Source organism: Sceloporus occidentalis, unplaced genomic scaffold (assembly GCF_023333645.1).
Source record: "Sceloporus occidentalis isolate IW3139 unplaced genomic scaffold, rSceOcc1.0.p SCAF_102, whole genome shotgun sequence".
NCBI lineage: Eukaryota > Metazoa > Chordata > Lepidosauria > Squamata > Phrynosomatidae > Sceloporus > Sceloporus occidentalis.
In genome coordinates this window covers 2431028-2448667 of record NW_028317082.1, presented here as the reverse complement: position 1 = coordinate 2448667, position 17640 = coordinate 2431028, and the positions used below count along the sequence as shown (strand labels likewise).

Genomic DNA, 17640 nt, shown 5'->3' with positions numbered 1-17640 from the left:
TCCACTCTCACTGAATGATTTCCTAGCTTTCCTCTTTTCTTCTTACAGCAGTCAGCTCCTTTTCTTCCTCTTCGCTCCTCTTCTTCTGTCTTCTTCCGGCGGTGGGCGCGGCTTCAGTGTTGCGCGCCAGGATTTGACAACAAACCCCGGCGCACAGCAGCAGTTGCCGCGTGGATCGCGAGGGAGCGGTATCGGCTCCCTTGAGTGATTTTAAGCCGGTGGAACATTACTGTCCGTCTCTGGAGGGGTGCCGGCAAGTTGGCACCCCCTGATGAGCGGCACCCGGTGCGGACTGCCCGCCACCCGCTAGGTACGCTACTGCTTACACGGGTGTATGGGCATGTTGGATAGCATTTCAATCTACTGCACAGGCTAGAGAGCTCTTGAAATGAGGGCAGACTTTCAAGGCTTTTATTCTTTTACATTATATATGCTGTCAGATGTCTTGGAAATGAGCTACTACAACAAATTGCTTCAATAAAATACAATTTACCTAAAAGCAAATGAGAAAGGGGATAAAAAAAGAGAGAGAGCATGTGTTTTAAAAGTGTCTGTATGAAGGAAAGTTTGTATGTTAGTGGTACAAGCGAGTGATTTTCATTCCCACCATACCCAAGCACCACCCGAGCTCTGGACTAACCCAGTGGTGCAGCCCATATACAACTTTCATATTATATGTTATGCCCTTAGGTGCCATTCTTTGCCATGATTCAGTTTATTCACCTACAGCATAATTTTGTAGATAAAGAGGTTTATTCATTAAAGTGGGAGTCTGCAGGAGTGTTGTACATTACAGTGTCAAGCCCCTGTGAGCTTCCCTTGGATGAAGAACTTGTTTAGCCCTGTATAATGCATAATTAAATCAGAGTGAGATTTCTTGAAACTCACTTTAATTATGCAAGGCATACTCAGGCCTACCTTCAGAGGAAACGTGTCATGGATGATGTATTTTCATTTTAAGTGAACCACATATATTTAACTTAAGATAAGATTTTTGTGTATATTTTAAAAAGGCACATACATTTCTAAACAGTATGACTTACGTGGTCTAATTTTGTAAGGAACAACCACCTGTTCTTTTACTGACCGTGTTTATAAATCCAGACAGAAAAGAGCAGATGGCTACCAGGAAGAAAGTGGTCTTCAGTACAAAGAAACTGAAAAGCCTGAAATCATCTTGAGACTTAAGTCATTAAATCGATTATCTTACTGGGTTGTCTGGCTTATGAAATATACCGTATTTGCTCAATTTCCTAATTTAGGGGGGGAAAAAACCTAGAATATAAGACGACCTTATAGGAAAAAAGTTTCACTATTAAATATATTTTTTTTTTATATTTAATAAAAGCTATGATTGAGAAAAATATTTTTTTTGTTTTTATTTCCTTTTATTTGCCAACCTGCCCCCCCCAGCTATGCACATCTTCCCCCAGATGTACTTGCCACTGTGTACCCAGAAATGCCACTCTGCCTCCCTGAGATATATATATATATATATATATATATGCAGAGTGGCATATAGGGGGTTAAAAGGAATTTCTGGAGGCAGAGTGGCATATAGTGGGTTAAAAGGCATTTCTGGAGGCAGAGTGGCATATAGGGGGTTAAAAGGCATTTCTGGAGGCAGAATTTTATTAACACGGCATTAGAATAGAAGCGTAATTCCTAGTACTGTTAGATAGCCAAACCCCTCCCATATAAAATATTAAATCATGTGCTTTTTTGTCTTCAAAATCAGGTGCTAATAGAGATAACAGCCATCTTTCTAGCTCCGGCTACCCTCTTTTGCAGGATGTGGGTAGGAGGTCCCTCTGACGTCAGCAGGTGGTCCTGCTGACGTCACAGGGCTGTCCCACTGATGTCAGTGGGTGGTCCTGCTAACATCAGTGGGGGTAGCGGTAACATTGTGGGACACGCTATTGTTGGAGGGGAAGTGGGCGAGGAGTGATGTGTGCCGCTCCCGTAACCTGGAGTTTCCTTGTAGTAATGTGAAGAGCCAGAGAAGCGATGCTTCACTCGGAGTATGCAGGTATGCTTATGGATGTCACCATAAAAACATAAAGAGCCACTTAAAAGTGTGTTGATTTTATGTAAATAAAACCTATGGGGAAATAAAACAATGTATCTGTCAAGAATTTATTCTTTCAAAGTACTTACCTTATGTGTTCCTTACCTCCTCCGTAGTCCAGGGTTTCCATCAGTGATTGGCTGTTTTTAGTAATTGGCACCGCATTCTGTGCATGTACACTGTTCAACTAATATTAAACAATGAAATAGTCTAAGTGTAATAAAGTAGATCTCTTCCATTTCACAGTCATAGAAGTACTGCTTGATTTGTTCCATGGCAGAGTATCTAATCAGAGCACTGTCTGTAGTCTTACACAAGACTGCCTGGTGGTCAGTCGCCTCTAAATATAGCTGCTGATTGTATTCAAAGAATATTCAATACTTAGAGTGGAATTCAGAGGCGTGTATATTTCCGTGTGAGTCTCATTTTTTTACTTCTACTATACAGATAAACACACAATATATGTTGCACATTAGTACAGATTGTCAGAACAACTCGAAATCACTGTCATCAACTTGTATGCCCTTTGTACAACATCACTCAACTTTCTGTCCTAAACACTGTGAAGGGTTGAAGCTTTTTGCAGTAAACAGGCTAAAACAAAAAAGCTTTTTTGGAGCATTCGGTTTTCTGCTTCAGTGCACATCTTAGTCAAACTGCCTGGCTGTGCCGTACCCACGTCACTGTGTGCCCTCAATTTGAGCAGCACAAGAGACTGGATGCATTATATAAGCACATTAGGACCCGAAGGACACACAACTCATTTTCTTTTGTGAAGGAACTTAACTAAAAACCCTTTTAAAGGCTATTATGATTTCTCATTGGAACAAAGACATGCAGGCTTTCAAAAGTAGGTTGAAGATAAATATAATGACAAGACAATCCTGTACACTAGCAAGTTACAGCTGATTATACTTGAATTGTACATTACCATGAAATGGACAGAGATGTAATACTACACTTTGTAGTATTTGTGCGGCATACATTAACAATACAAAGAAAATTAGGCTTGATTAGCTTGATATGATCAATTGATCTAACCAATATCTAGATGTGTATGCCTGAATGTGTGACTAAAAGTTAATCCTACTCAGAAGGCAAGCTTTTCTGGCAAGAAAGGCCACCCCTATGTAATGCATGGTTAAGAAGTAAAAAATCTTGTAAAAATCTACCTAATTACCAATGTATTATTCAGACTCAACTCAGACCTTCTTGCAGAAGATTAGCTGTTGAAAATGCCTAGTCATAAAAGGGAGCTTGAATGAACTCTCCTGTTGAACTCCCTTTGTCGAACAGACTTTAATGAAGTACAAATTCAATTCAGAATTGTAGGTAGAGACACACAGGTTTCAATATAAGGAATGCACGTCACTTTTATAGAAAGATGAAGATTGAGCAAAATATAACTATTTAGATTAACGGATGTCATACATTTGCAGTTGCAAATCAATATTGGTTGATGCATTTGTATAATTTAAAGTTGTCCCTACCTCCTACACAGTTATGGGATCCATTAAGTACCTATAGATGTTATTAGAAGGTCTACAATGGTGTCAAATGACCCACACCCATGTACTGATCTCTGGCTGCAAACATGGCAACTAACACACAATAGTTGAAAAGGTAAAATTCATTTCAAAATATATATTAAAATGATATAGTCTTCTATATCACTCTGTCTATATTGCATACGATGCATCCATTCTTTTTTTGGGGGGGGTAATTCAAATGAATGGCTAGTAGCAAAATATATAAATGAAAAACATGCATCAATTCTTTGCCTTACAAAAGACAATTGTATTCCTTGCTATGAAATAATGACTACTCATCACAGTAATGGTTTGTAAGTAGACATGCACTTAGAACTTTAAGGAAGGTGATAACAGTAAAGTTAAATTTACATATACTCCCACAAACGCAGTGTTCTTCAATGCACTTACATCCTGCCTACACTCTTACAATGTTCTTTTGTTTTCCACTTAAACTTTGCATACTTTACAATATGTAACGCTTTAAAAGCATGTTTTGATTGATTTCCTAATTACAGCTTTTTTTTTGCTGCATAATACTTCCATGCATGCTCACAAAAACGAATCTTCCATTGTCCGAAATACATTTCCAGCATCTTTCCTCAATTTCCTCAAATAAAAACTATATAAGTACAAAATTACTATAGCAGCCATCAGGCCATTAAAAGTTTAAACTAGCTTAAACTTAAACTTCCATAATCTGTTTTATTTTAGGGTTCCACATGCATCATTGATAATAAAAACAAATAAGAATGGGTGACATGGAGATCCCATCTCAAAAGTTGTCTTTAACACATTAGAAGTAGAAGGGTTACAGGTATTAGCATAACTCAATTATTGAGACCTACCTATAAAATTTTGTATTTTTCTTTCAATTAGTTGTTTTCGACATATATATATATAGTTTAAAAGATAACCTCATAGAAGCTTAGATCTGTAGTAGTCTGTAGTCAGCATTTTATATTGCTTATTTTAACATGTAATCACATGCATGATTACATGGGTAATTACATGGGTTTATTTAGTGTATTAAAATGTGCAGTAAAATGTGAGATTTGAGACAGGGGAGGGCTTGCACCTTTTGGCCCTGGGGGCAAATTAAGTGAAGTGGCCCCATCGGCCCCTTGCACTGGCACACATATGTACATACACTAAAATAAACTCATTCATACACACTTACACACTCATGCTAAAACAGACTTCCTCACACACACTTACACATCCACGCATTACACATCTACACATGCACATTCATGCTCACATACACTTACACATGCAAACTCATGTCCAAACTGTTCTCAAAGGCCCAGTCTGACCTGGATGAGCCTTTTGTGAGCAATTTTGGACTGGCCCGGGGAGCAGTCCAAAAAAAGAATAAAAGTATGGAACATGGGAATAGCTTTTTACAACATTTTATAAGCGAGAACTTATTTGACCCAGAGGTTTGTTGAATAGTTTGACACTGAACAAAGACCTACCAAATGAACAGCACTAACCAATAAGTTGAATTTAAACTATGCACATATAAAGGGCCAATTCCTAGTAATCATTTTTTATGTGTACAATGGGTGTCTAGAGCAGTGATGGCGAACGCGTGGCACGCCAAGCCGTCTCTGTGGGCACGCCGTGACTACAGTCATACACTGTAGTCACGGCGTCGGCTCCCGCGCACTACATCTCCCACAGTTCTCTGGGGAGAACCCTCCCCAGAGAACACTGAAGCCACGCCCGAAATCTAATCTAAATGGCCGCTGGGTGCTGATGCCGCCGGCCGGCGCTACTTTAATACTTTTTTAAAAAATGTAATATGGCAAGCCGGATCGGCTATTAAATGAAAAAAAAATTGTATTAAAGCAGCGCCGGCCGGCGGCATCAGCACCCAGCGGCCGTATGCGATGGCCGCCAAGTGATGGGAGCAGTGTGAGGGGTGACAGCTCCGCCCCCTCGCACTCACCTTTCACCCCTCACGCTGCTCCCATCACTATGCGGCCATCAGATTGTTGGAAATCGAATCTAAACGGCCGCTGGGTGCTGATGCTGCCGGCCGGCGCTACTTTAATACTTTATTTATTTATTTTTAATATGGCAAGCCGATCCGGCATATTAAATAAATTTTAAAAAAAAGGATTAAAGTAGCTCCGGCCGGTGGCATCAGCACCCAGCGGCCGTTTAGATAAGTTTTCCAGCAGTCTGATGGCCGCATAGTGATGGGAGCAGCATGAGGGGTGAAAGGTGAGTGCGAGGGGGCGGAGCCACTTCACTTGACTTGCCCCCCAGGCCTTAGGCTGCCAGCCCTCCCCTGGCCACGCCCCCTCGTTATTCAGGTTTAATTGCAGTGTTGGCACTTTGAAAAAAATAAGTCATTTTGGTTTGCAGTTTGGGCACTTGGGCTCAAAAAGGTTTGCCATCACTGGTCTAGAGTATCAATGTCTTTAGGCAGTATAAACATTGTGACTGACACTCTCTTTGCTTCTTTTATGAGTTTTCCATTTTCTGCATTTTAGTCACTGTATGCCAGCCATTACTAGATAGTGTGAACTGATCATGTTGTTTGACACTTGTTGGTAGGACGAAAGTGCTATCAAACCACACACAATAGTTAGTGGGGTGAGATGAAAGTCACGTAACCACAAATCACTGAAGAAACAGAATTTGACAGCACATAGAAACTGCTGAGCACATCTAGTCTGCCAAATGTTCCTAGTTTAAAACGCTCATACCTTACTTGGTCTATTTATTCAAATCTAGTTTATTCTATATCTAGGTTTATACTTTAATGGAAAATGTCAACTTCACAACTACTAGCACCTTGAACAAATTACTTGTAACTTGTACTGTTTGTTTTTAATTAATTACATTGTTTTGGAGATATTTTATTCAATGGTAGGGGTTATTTTATCTACATGAAGCAAACGGTGGAAAAACTATTATATCTAATCAAATTCTTTTTCGCCTCTGCCCATTCTTACAAAGGCTACCTGAACCAATCAACAATAAGCATCTCAACAATAGTGGAGCAATAATTTAATTGAGATAAATCATCCAGAACATGAGACTAGTACTTTATGTTAGAAGCTACCATTATATACACGTTAGGCACATTTATAATAAATATAGATTGCTGCACATTTATTTCCTGTGCTGAACAGCAAAATTTAATTTTTTAAAAGAAAAGTTACAGATTAGCATTAAGCCCACAAGTATCCCATGTTACTATTCTAAGTAACTGTTAAAGATGGAACAAGGAGTCCAATAGTTAACATGTGTACCCCAAAAGGATATTGTACATCTATAAAAAGTTCTGAATCAAAACTGCTCATTTTAGCACATCGGAGAAAATGGTATAATTGATCAGAAAAGCAATCACAGTTCATGGCACTGGTGAAGTATGATAAGATGTCTTGACTGGAGTTCATTAAAATGATTCCCCTTTCACACAAGTATTACATTGACTTTAAAAAGCTCCAGCATGTGATTTTTTTCTGCTGATATATTAAAAGTTTAAATGTATTCCATAGGCCATGGATCTTAAACTTAAAGATCAACCGCCAAAAGTTTTTTTGGGTTGATACATAAAACATATTTTCCTTTATAATAAAATGTTAATTATGTTACTCTCAAACGGTAAAAAAATCTGGAATGGAGTCATCCCAAATCAATAACCCAGATGAAGCATACTCAGAACACAGAATAACCAACCAAAATGGGTAACATGATTCTTTCATTAAAAAATAAATGTACTCTGGACAAGACTCCCTTCTCGATATTGACATTCCTCGAATAACATATGTAATTCAAAATTTTGATTGCTATGTATCCTAACTGTCAGATTAGAACATATTCATTGCACGCAACACTGAATTACATTGTAACTATTCAGGAGATCAAAACAACTCAACTTTTTATTGGGGCTATGATAACCATTTACACATTGAGGCCACCCTATCTCTGTGGCATGGAATGAATTTAAAAGGAGACATGACATGTGCAAATTGACTCTCAGTGATTCGATGATAAACTAAATGCTCTTCACATCTCATCTCCTATGTTTTGGTTCAGAGATTTCAAAGTGAACTTTTTTCATCCATGCCAATAGATAAGAAGTTGAGTTCTTCATCACTCAAGCAGCATTCAGTCTCTCATTAGGTGAACATAATGAGAAAATCAACCCCACATTTGACCTTTCCACATAGGGGGTCAAAGGAGTCTGATTAGGGTCAGCTCCAATGCAAGGTGGTTACGCTCAAAGTAGCTACTGAAACTGGTCACGATAATTATTAATGAAAAAATAATGGACTATAAAAAAATGAACGTAAGCCAATTCCCACAGGTTTTAAGGGCTCTTTTACTTTTGTTGCAAATGAGCATTAGTAAGCTTTCAGTATAAAGCTGACAACATATTATCTTTATCTTGTGTAAAAACAAAAAAAACAAAGAAAGGAATAACATGGGAGTCAAATCCTTCTGTATTATCATATGTAACACTCACTATCATTTATTTATATAAAGAATGCAAATTCCAGTTCTTTAGCTAGTGAGCAAGAAGAACAAAATGTGTCCCATTCACCTCTTGAAATGCGTAAGAGCTTTTAAATTGAGCATCACAAACCTTTTCAATATAGTATGATTACAAGTTTCTCCAACACACCCTTAATTCCCACTTCAAATACACTTGTCACATTTCTAAGATGTACTCTTAGAAGGTATACTTATAGATACTGTCTGTAATTATCAGTAAAACGGCTCTATTGCTTTGCAAATCTATTAACTCATTTCTAGTTTTGTCAAGATGCATTATCTGAAGTAACATTCTGATTTAATGAATATACTTTGCAAACTAAAATTGAAAAAAAAAATATGAAGAATACGTGGTGTTTCAATATTTTGAAATATTTTCAATATAGTGTTTCAATATGGTTAATATGGTCATTATATTATATTAAAATAAAAATACATGTATATAAAAGTCACGTGAGCCCTGCACTTAGCTGCTTTCTTTCTATCAATTACTGCTCAATCTTCCCAGCCTGAATGCTATACAATGTCTGTGTACTGATTCTGTTGCATGAATTGATGTCCTATAACCAATAATCAATACAGTTAATGTCCATGCTGTTTGTTTTTAGAAATAGTCTTTTACTTTAACCCCTTAATGACCAATGATGTGCCGGATACTGCATTCAACCCAGCACGTCAATGGAGCACAGCTTTCTAATCACAATGTTATTTGTAAAATATTTTGAAAAAATGTAAAATAGTTAAAAAAAACAAAGTAAAAATGTGGTAACATATAAAACAATAAATATCCAGTGATGGCATCATCAGGGGAACCATTCAGTTCCAACAAATTGTTTTATTTAATAAGACAGCGCTAAAATTAGCTGTGTATCTTCCTGAAATCCTGCTATGGTTTTAAAAAAATGTATAGGTTTGATTTGGTGACTAATTGGCTGGATTCAAAGATGTCCCAAATAGGACATGGGCACAGACTAGATGTCAAAATAAGAAAAAAATGTGCACCTTTTAACCCCAAACAACCCTAAAGACCTATGATGGTGGTATCACTGTACTCGGGAACACAAAGTTTGACTGGTGCTAAAATTAGTTCTTGGAATGAGTTAAAATACTAGTACTCAAAAATATATGGTTTGATGGGGTAACTGGAATTGGCTGGGTTCAAAGATGTCACAAATAGGACATGGGGGCAGGATGACCAAATGCAGCCTTTTAGTCCACCCAAAAATCCATGCATTGGTGGTATTACTTTAGTCATGAGATACTGCTGAACACATATTGGGGTGTTGTTTTGAAGTGACATATACGAGGGGCTGTACAATTAACCACAAAATAAATTACTACCACAATGGATGGTAATGGAATTAGTGCATGGAAAGTGATAAAATACCAGCATACTCTGGGGTGTCTAGTTTTTAAGTTTTTTTCACCATTGTTTATAGAAAATTAGATGACATGATCAAAAAATGGTTGCTAAAGAAAGACCTTCTTGTTTCCAACAAATAATATATAAGAAATATAAAAGAGATAAGAAATTACTGTTAAACACAAACACAGCAAAAATGTCAAAGCATCCTCATTTACGAAGGGTACAAAGAAAAAAAAAAACAGCCACGTCCTTAAGGGGTTAAAGAAACAGTAATGTAAATTTTATTGAGACATCCCAAAAAACAAAATAATGATTAGAATTCTTACCATAATAGTAAAGTAAACATAACTTTTAATATCCAATGAATCTAAAATTAAGTAGTTAACACTACTTTTACCATGTAGTAGATGCCTATAAGTCTCAGAAAGATACCGCCAGTGATACTAAAACCCGCAACTGCTAAACAGACACTTCCTTCCAAAGGAAGAAGGGGAAGGGAAAGTGCCTATTGCAGCTGCACGGTAAGTAAAGGGTTCATAATGAGTGTAACCTAAATAATTATGATTAAACAGTCACTACCATGCGGTATTGGCTACAACCAGAGACATCCCAACATCAAATCATAGGAATCTCTTCACTAAAGGGAGAGTTGTTATGAGAGTTTGCAAGAGTTGTGACCAACCAATAGATCCCATAAAGATTATGTTAGGAACTCATCCCAGCCACAAGGGGAAACACACAAAAGCTTCCAGACATTCAGTATAGTCAAAAATTATACACGGATGACATTAAATGGCTTGAAGCTTAACAGTAATGCTTTGAAAGCATACATGCAGTAACTTCTGGGAGTGGTACTGAGCATGTGCAAAAAGCTTACATACTAATACTTGCTGGTATTGGTAGAAGCAGCCAAGTTAGAGATAAAATGAGATCAAAGTCTCATTTTCTTACTCCAGTAACAGAAAAATGCATGCAGTAAAACAAAGTCTATGCAAAATGGATTTATTTTTGGGGGGACTAGACTATTAATTTAACCTGCATGTCAAGCTGAATAAATACATACAAATCATAAAATAATAATATGCCAAGCTAAATGAGTTCACAGTAAACTGCGGCGGAACAGAAGTCATCATTAACAACATTTTAGTTCCAACTGGGGTTGTCAGATTGATGAAGACCCAGCTGTGGAACAAAACACCATTACTTTTTTTCCTATTTTAGCACACTGTAATTATATATTTAATACACTGGTATACATTTATAAATTTATTTTATACAAGTAGGTAGAGCTGCATTTAATGATGTTTCTAATGCAATCGTGGCTTTACACATTCTTTATATCAATATTGCAGCTTAGCCTTAATCCATGTTTCTAGTTATAAAGAACACTCTTCAAAATCAAACAATGACTAAAAAACACATCTATCATTTGTCATAGCGGCAAGGCATGTATTTCAGCTTCCATGCCACTTATTCATATAACACAATATACTTTGTGTTCCCAAAAACTGTTAATTCTCTATAAGGAATTCAGCGCACATTTACATGTCAACAATATTGAAACACTATATTAAGTTGAATGAAGATGAACATTTCAGATCCATTTTACACTAGATATTGGCACCTCTCCCCTGAGTGCTGCAAAAACTGATTTGTCTCTTGTGGAATGACCTATCACTGTAATTTCTAGGGCAATATGAACTGCACAGTAACATAATTTTATTCTGCGTGAAAACATTTGCAAGTAATTCCCATCAGAAAAGTGACAAAGATCTCATAATTCTCACTTATGAATTGTTACAGTTGAAATCATATGATATATTCCTAAAACATGAGAACAAATTAAAGCAGTTATAATACCTGGCAAAGAAAGTTTCTTATGGTGAGTATAACAGAAAGGAAACAAAATAACTCTCTTAAACCACCGATTGTTTTGATATTTTCCTTCACATTGTTTAAAATAGTATTTTTTGGTCTCTTTCATCTTTTTATACCTCTCACATACTTACATGCCTGGGTTCCTGGACTGCCAACTCCCATTGGAGAGGGTCTGTTCATGGCAGCAAAATCATTTGAGCTGCATAGATATCTTTGGAGCATAGTGCTAGTTCTGATCACATGACTGTAAACATGATATTTTTTTAGGACTGCTTGCAAATGGTTTGACCGTTGGCTTCACACTCAACTCCACATCTATGGGATTACCCTTTGGCTTGGCTGGTATTGTACTTTTTTGACCAATGACTAACCTCAGTCTACACAGGATTTCTTTGATACCAAATTGTGTCTGACCATAATTCTCCATCCTCCTCTGGCCCCGTATGGAGTAGGAGACAATTAATTTTAGACAGCCTCTGTGTACCAAGAGGCTCAGCCTTCAGGTCTGCATTTGGTATTTACTGGGTGTGTTCTGGTTTCCTTGCTGTGTTGGTCATTTCAACAGCACCCTGGAATTTGAATGTATTTGCTTTTAGGATGCACTTCCCTGTCTTTTTTCAGTTCAACACATTGCTATTCACAGGTGAATAACACAGGGCTGCTTGCCCTGCATAAGTACTCTTGATGGACACTATAGAAATACAGGCACCTCATTTGACTTTCCCACCATACTTCATCCAGATTAGATGTAGATCAGAGGGTGGCAGCAAAGGAAGGCATCACTTTAGCGTTAGTAGTGAGTTTTAATACCAATGTATAAAAGTAAAATATGTTTTAATGTATTCCTTTTTATTTTGCCATTGAAGGTAAATTTAATGAATCCTTTATTTCTGGTGCTCTATTACAGAGCATGGAGGAACTATTTGGGTTTCCAATTTTAAATAAATAAGGTCTATGGAAAATGAAAAAACAAAAAGATTACCTGCACACACCAGCAAAATGACTCTTTGATCTCATCTCAGCACCCGACTCAGTGTTCTATTTTCACTAAATTATTACTTCAGTAGAACTCTAGCAAATGAAATGAATGTTGAATAGGATCTTGAATGGTGGAAGCTATTATGGCATTCATTACATGTTCTTTTAAAGCTGTAATGATTCTGCAAATAGACAGAGGGGGTTGGGATTAAATACCGTCTATGCATCAGCCTTCAATTTGGGAATTTTTATCCATGTCCCAGGGTCCCTTAGTAGGTTGACTACATTTCATAATTGAGATTCAGTGATGACAGATGTGTGGCTTTAATAGATACATTTGTGAAATGTGAAGAGAGAGTAGTCAACCACCTGCCAATGTGCCTTTTAGTACAGTCTGTACAAGTGAAGTTCTAGCGAGGTATTTGCACACTTATGCACCCGTGCATTGCAGAGTATTATCAAAGAAGTCTGTTATAATTCTATTGTACAAGGATTTATCAATGCACTCATTTTATATCTGAAATCTGTATATATGTATTATATGTAAAATCTTATATTTTACAAAATAATAAAAAATATTACAAAATAATAAAAATACAACAATTTAATGTTTTTATACCAATTGTAACACACTCCCAAAAAAGCAATATTATATATGGCATATCAATGCAAATGTGTACAGGGCATGTACAAGGGATGCTTAATTTATAACAGCTGTGGCTCTGTTTACTTTTGCTGCCATAACAGGATGGTTAACCCCTTCGTGACAAAGGCTGATTTTACTTTTTGTACCCTTCGTGACAATGGCTGTTTTATCGTTTCTGCGGTGTTTGTGTTTAGCTGTAATTTTCTCTTAACCCATTTACTAAACCCACACAAGTTATATATTGTTTTTTTCAGGACAAGAAGGGATTTCTTCAGACACCAAATTTTTTTTCATATGATGTAATTTCCTATAATAAAAATAATAAAATATGACGAAAAATTGAAAAAAAAACACATTTTCTCACTTTTATTTGAAAAATCTTTTATTCATCATAAAAAACTACTGAAAAAACCTGCTAAATAGATTCTACTATTTGTCCCGAGTTTAGAAATACCCAATGTTTTTATGTTTTTTTGCTTTCTTCTACACGTTATGGGGCAATAAGTACAAGTAGAGTTTTGCTAATTCAAAACCATTTTTCTCTGAATCTGGTAATTCTGTCTCTATGTGGTATTTGGGGCATCTTTGAAGCCAGCAAATTAAATTTACCCCACCAAACCATATATTTTTGAAAACTAGACACCCCAGGGTATTTTAGATGCTGATAGTTTAACCCTTTCCATGCACTAATCCTACCACCAACCCTTGTCAAAGTTTGGGATAGTAATTGTTTTTGGTGTTTTTTTCACATACTTTGTACTTCAGGTGTGAAATTACAGCTCCTGGTATATGTCACTGTCCCACAACACCCCGATATGTGTTCAGCAACATCTCCTGAGTACATTGATACCCCACATGCATGGGTTTGTCAGATTGTTTGGGGGCAAAAGGGCCACATTTGGAACATGAGCAATTCAAATTCAGTAGGAATTTTACATCTGGGTAAAGAAAAATGCTTGTACCCAACTATCAGTAGGGACAGGTTACAAGAAAGCCTGGCCTATCTCCAAGAAGGGATTTGATCTAGCACCTTAAGTGGTCCCTCATGCCACGGAATGGACACAGGGGTCACTTGACAGTGCAAATAAAAACGCTTAAAAATGGTGGAGCAAATAAAAGCTAAAAAACAGTAAATGTAACAAAAAATAAAAAAAAAATACAAAAATGGAGCAGGAACAAAAAAAAAATTAAAAATGGGAAACTGTGTGATACAGCTTGAAGCAGTCACCGACACAGAGTGCAGGTTTTCCAGGGCAATCTGGACAGTAAAATGTGGTGTCCTTTCTTTGCCCCCTGCTGTAGCATACCCTGCATCTCTTTTGGGGATTCTGCTTCTTTGCTGTAGGGGGGATTTTAAAAATAAAATGGGTAGCCCCAATTCTGTTGGTTCCCATCACTACTTGGGGACCAGGTGCATCACGGTACAAGATACCTGAAATTACTTCGAGCTGAAACTGCAAAAAAGACAGCTTCAGCCCAGTGTCTGCTTTTTTGTGCAGCAAAAAAGCGTTATAGGTTGCAATTTGCATTAGATAAATTGCAACCTTCTTGTACCAGGCCTTTGTCTTCCTCATAATGAGGTAGGGCTGTAGGAGTTGATCTGACAGATCAACTCCACCCATGTGCTTGTTATAGGCCCTGATGCACACTGGCTTTGTAGTGACCCCAGCTCTGCCACGGACAGAAACCTCCACGGTTCTCTCATCGTGGATGGTGCTCAGCATGCACACCTCTTTTCTGTCCTTGAACTTCAATGCCAAAAGCTCCTCTTGGCGTAGAGCTGAGGTCTCCCCCTTTCCTAGCCGGGTTCGTACCAGGCGTTGTGGGAAACCCAAGCGGTTCTTTTTTATAGAACCGCAAGCTACCGTATCGAAACAATACAGCAGCTTGAACAAAGGGACGCTTGTATAGAAGTTATCTACATACAAGTGGTAGCCTTTGTTCATAAGGGGGAATATTAGGTCCCAAACAATCTTGGCACTGGTGCCCAGATGATCTGGGCAACCTGGAGGGTCAAGGTAGCTATCCTTACCCTCGTATACCCGGAAGGCATGAGTATATCCTGTCTCGCTCTCGCAGAGCTTATACACCTTCACTCCATACCTAGAGCGCTTGGAAGGAATATACTGCTTGAATCCCAACCTTCCTTTATATTTCATTAGGGATTCATCCACGCAGATATTCTTTCCAGGTGTATAAACCTCTGGAAACCTGGCAGCGAGATGGGTAATCAGGGGGTGGATTTTGTACAGCCTATCAAACTGGGGGTCCTCCTTAGGGGGGCACAGGCTGTTGTCGCTAAAATGCATGAAACGAAGAATCATTTCATACCTTTGCCTAGTTATAGTTTGGGCAAAAATGGGGGTACTAAAGATGGGGCTGGTGCTCCAGTAGGAGCGGATGGAGGGCTTTTTTATAATGCCCATTAACATTGTGAGTGCCCAGAATTTAAGAAATTCTGGCACGTCAATGGGAGTCCATGGCTGTTTTGCCCAAAAAGAATTAGGGCTAGCAGCACGGTGCTGCTGGGCATAAATGTTTGTTTGTGTGACAATGTCTCCCAAGACATCGTCTCCCAAAAAAACCTGCACAAATTGCAGTGGAGTGAATCCTGTAACATCAATATTGATGCCAGGAATTCCAGAAAAAGGAGGGATAGCTGGCTTGTACCTATTAGGCGCTACCCATGCCTCTGGTGCACTGCCACGACTACGTGTGGTAGGCGTCCTAACAGCCACAGATACATCACTAGATGTATCTGTGAACTGACCAACGTCAAAATCTGACGCTGTATCAGTGGCCTCAGAATCTGTGGCCAAAAAGGCATACGCCTCCTCAGCCGTATACCGCTGCATGGTAAGAATTGCAGCAAAAATAGTGGGGAAGGAAAGGGTTAATGGCTATAATAAAAAATAAAAAAAAACCTAAAAAAAACTAAAAAAAGTAAAAAAACATGTAAAAAAAAAACAAAACCCAAAAACAATTGCCACTATGCAAGATCACTGTTTATGCAGTGATCAATGGCAATGAAGGGGTTAATATTATATGGGTGGCTCTTATAAGAGCCTTTGGATCAATATATATATATTTTTATTAGGGAATACCTGAAATACCAGAACACACCGATCTGTCTCTCTCCCTCACTAGAAGCAAGTGAAGGAGGGGGGCAGATCCAATACTGATCAAAGGCAATGTTTAGAAAACATTGCCTTTGATTTATCAAATCATGATCACTCTTATGAGTGATCTGACCACTAGGGGTGTTATTCACTGGATGTCCATGACATCCAGCAACACCCCCCCGATGATGTCAGCAGGCTCCGCCCCCCGGCTTGATGGGCGCCGCCATCTTGAAACACCGCGTGTGTTTCGAAGGCACCGGGAAGGTAAGTTGAGCATTTAGGAAGCGATCGCGAGTCGCTTCCTTTGCTAAACAGGTGTTGCAAAGATGCCTCGATACTGAGGCATCTTAGCAACACCAGCTAAGCAAAGGAAGCGACTCGCGATCGCTTCCTAAACCCGTTTTTCGGCGGCGGGCGCCGCCATGTTTGAAAGACGTGCAGTCTTTCAAACATGTTTTTTTTTTGCTCCTAGGAGCGATCGGGGGGGGGCGGGAATGTTTTTTTTGGTGTTGCTCAATGCCTCGATGTCGAGGCATTAGAGCAACACCGTTTGAGTGAAAAAATCGATCACGGATCGATTTTTTCACCCGTTTAAAGACGTGCCGGTCCTGGCACGTCAATTGTCATAATCGTCACGATTTTCAGTGACGTGCCTGGACCGGCAATTGTCACGAAGGGGTTAAAGGAGTCAAAACCATACACAGAATCAATAATACGGTCTGTGCATGATGAGTGCTCTTATAAAGAAAACGCAGGTGTGGGAATAATGACACCAATCAAGAATTTGCCTTCATGGGAATTTATTTGCCTTGCGATTTCCGCGCTCTATTTCAATCATTTCTTTCATTATGATGTAACCCAATGGAAGTTGATTTTGTGACGATGATGCTTGTTAGAAATTGATGTTTCAAAATTTTCTGTATCCAGATAATCCCAATGTACTGTGTTTTCAAAACCATTACTTCTTTTATAACTGTTCTCTTGAAGTATCATAACATATTAAATTCAACAATATTTGTGGCCGAAATGCCAGAAATTCCTCAAAATGTACATGATCCATGGGTTTAGAAAAACAAGAAATACATTTGGCTACAGTTTGATAACATGGTCAAAATATTGAACAATGGGACCTGAGTTATGTTAAGATGTTTATAAACTCCAAGACAAAAGCCATGCTAAAATAAAAACTGACTCTGTAATGGCATGTTGGTTCTTGAGTGCATTATTAATCTCCCTGGTATTCACAGAATTAGAAAAGGTGTTAAAACATACGTAAGTATTAATTATTACGTATAGAAGCATGTTTTTTGTTTTTTATTTGATGGCAGACAAGAACCATTTGGCCCATCTAGTTTGCCCATTTATCCTAAAGTAAAGTAGTCTATACGTCCTTGGTCTGGTCCTCCACCACTGTAAAGTATAACTTCCTTACATTACATCTAAGCCTCTGACCATCTAGTTTTAGACTATGACCTCTTGTTCTAACATCATATCTACTTTTGAAAAAGCTTGCCCCCTGTACTTTGTTAAATCCC

The 17640-nt window shown here is 38.2% G+C and overlaps 1 protein-coding gene and 1 non-coding gene across 2 annotated transcripts in view; one reads left to right on the top strand and one right to left on the bottom strand.

Moving 5' to 3' along the window:
- Positions 1–17640, top strand: part of LOC149283569 (dual specificity calcium/calmodulin-dependent 3',5'-cyclic nucleotide phosphodiesterase 1C-like) — a 342446-nt gene that overhangs the window by 106650 nt on the left and 218156 nt on the right. The gene's annotated exons all lie outside the window — the stretch shown is intronic.
- Positions 13938–14067, bottom strand: LOC149283570 (small nucleolar RNA SNORA35). Its single transcript, XR_016277909.1, has one exon. It is a non-coding gene; the product is annotated as a small nucleolar RNA SNORA35 (small nucleolar RNA).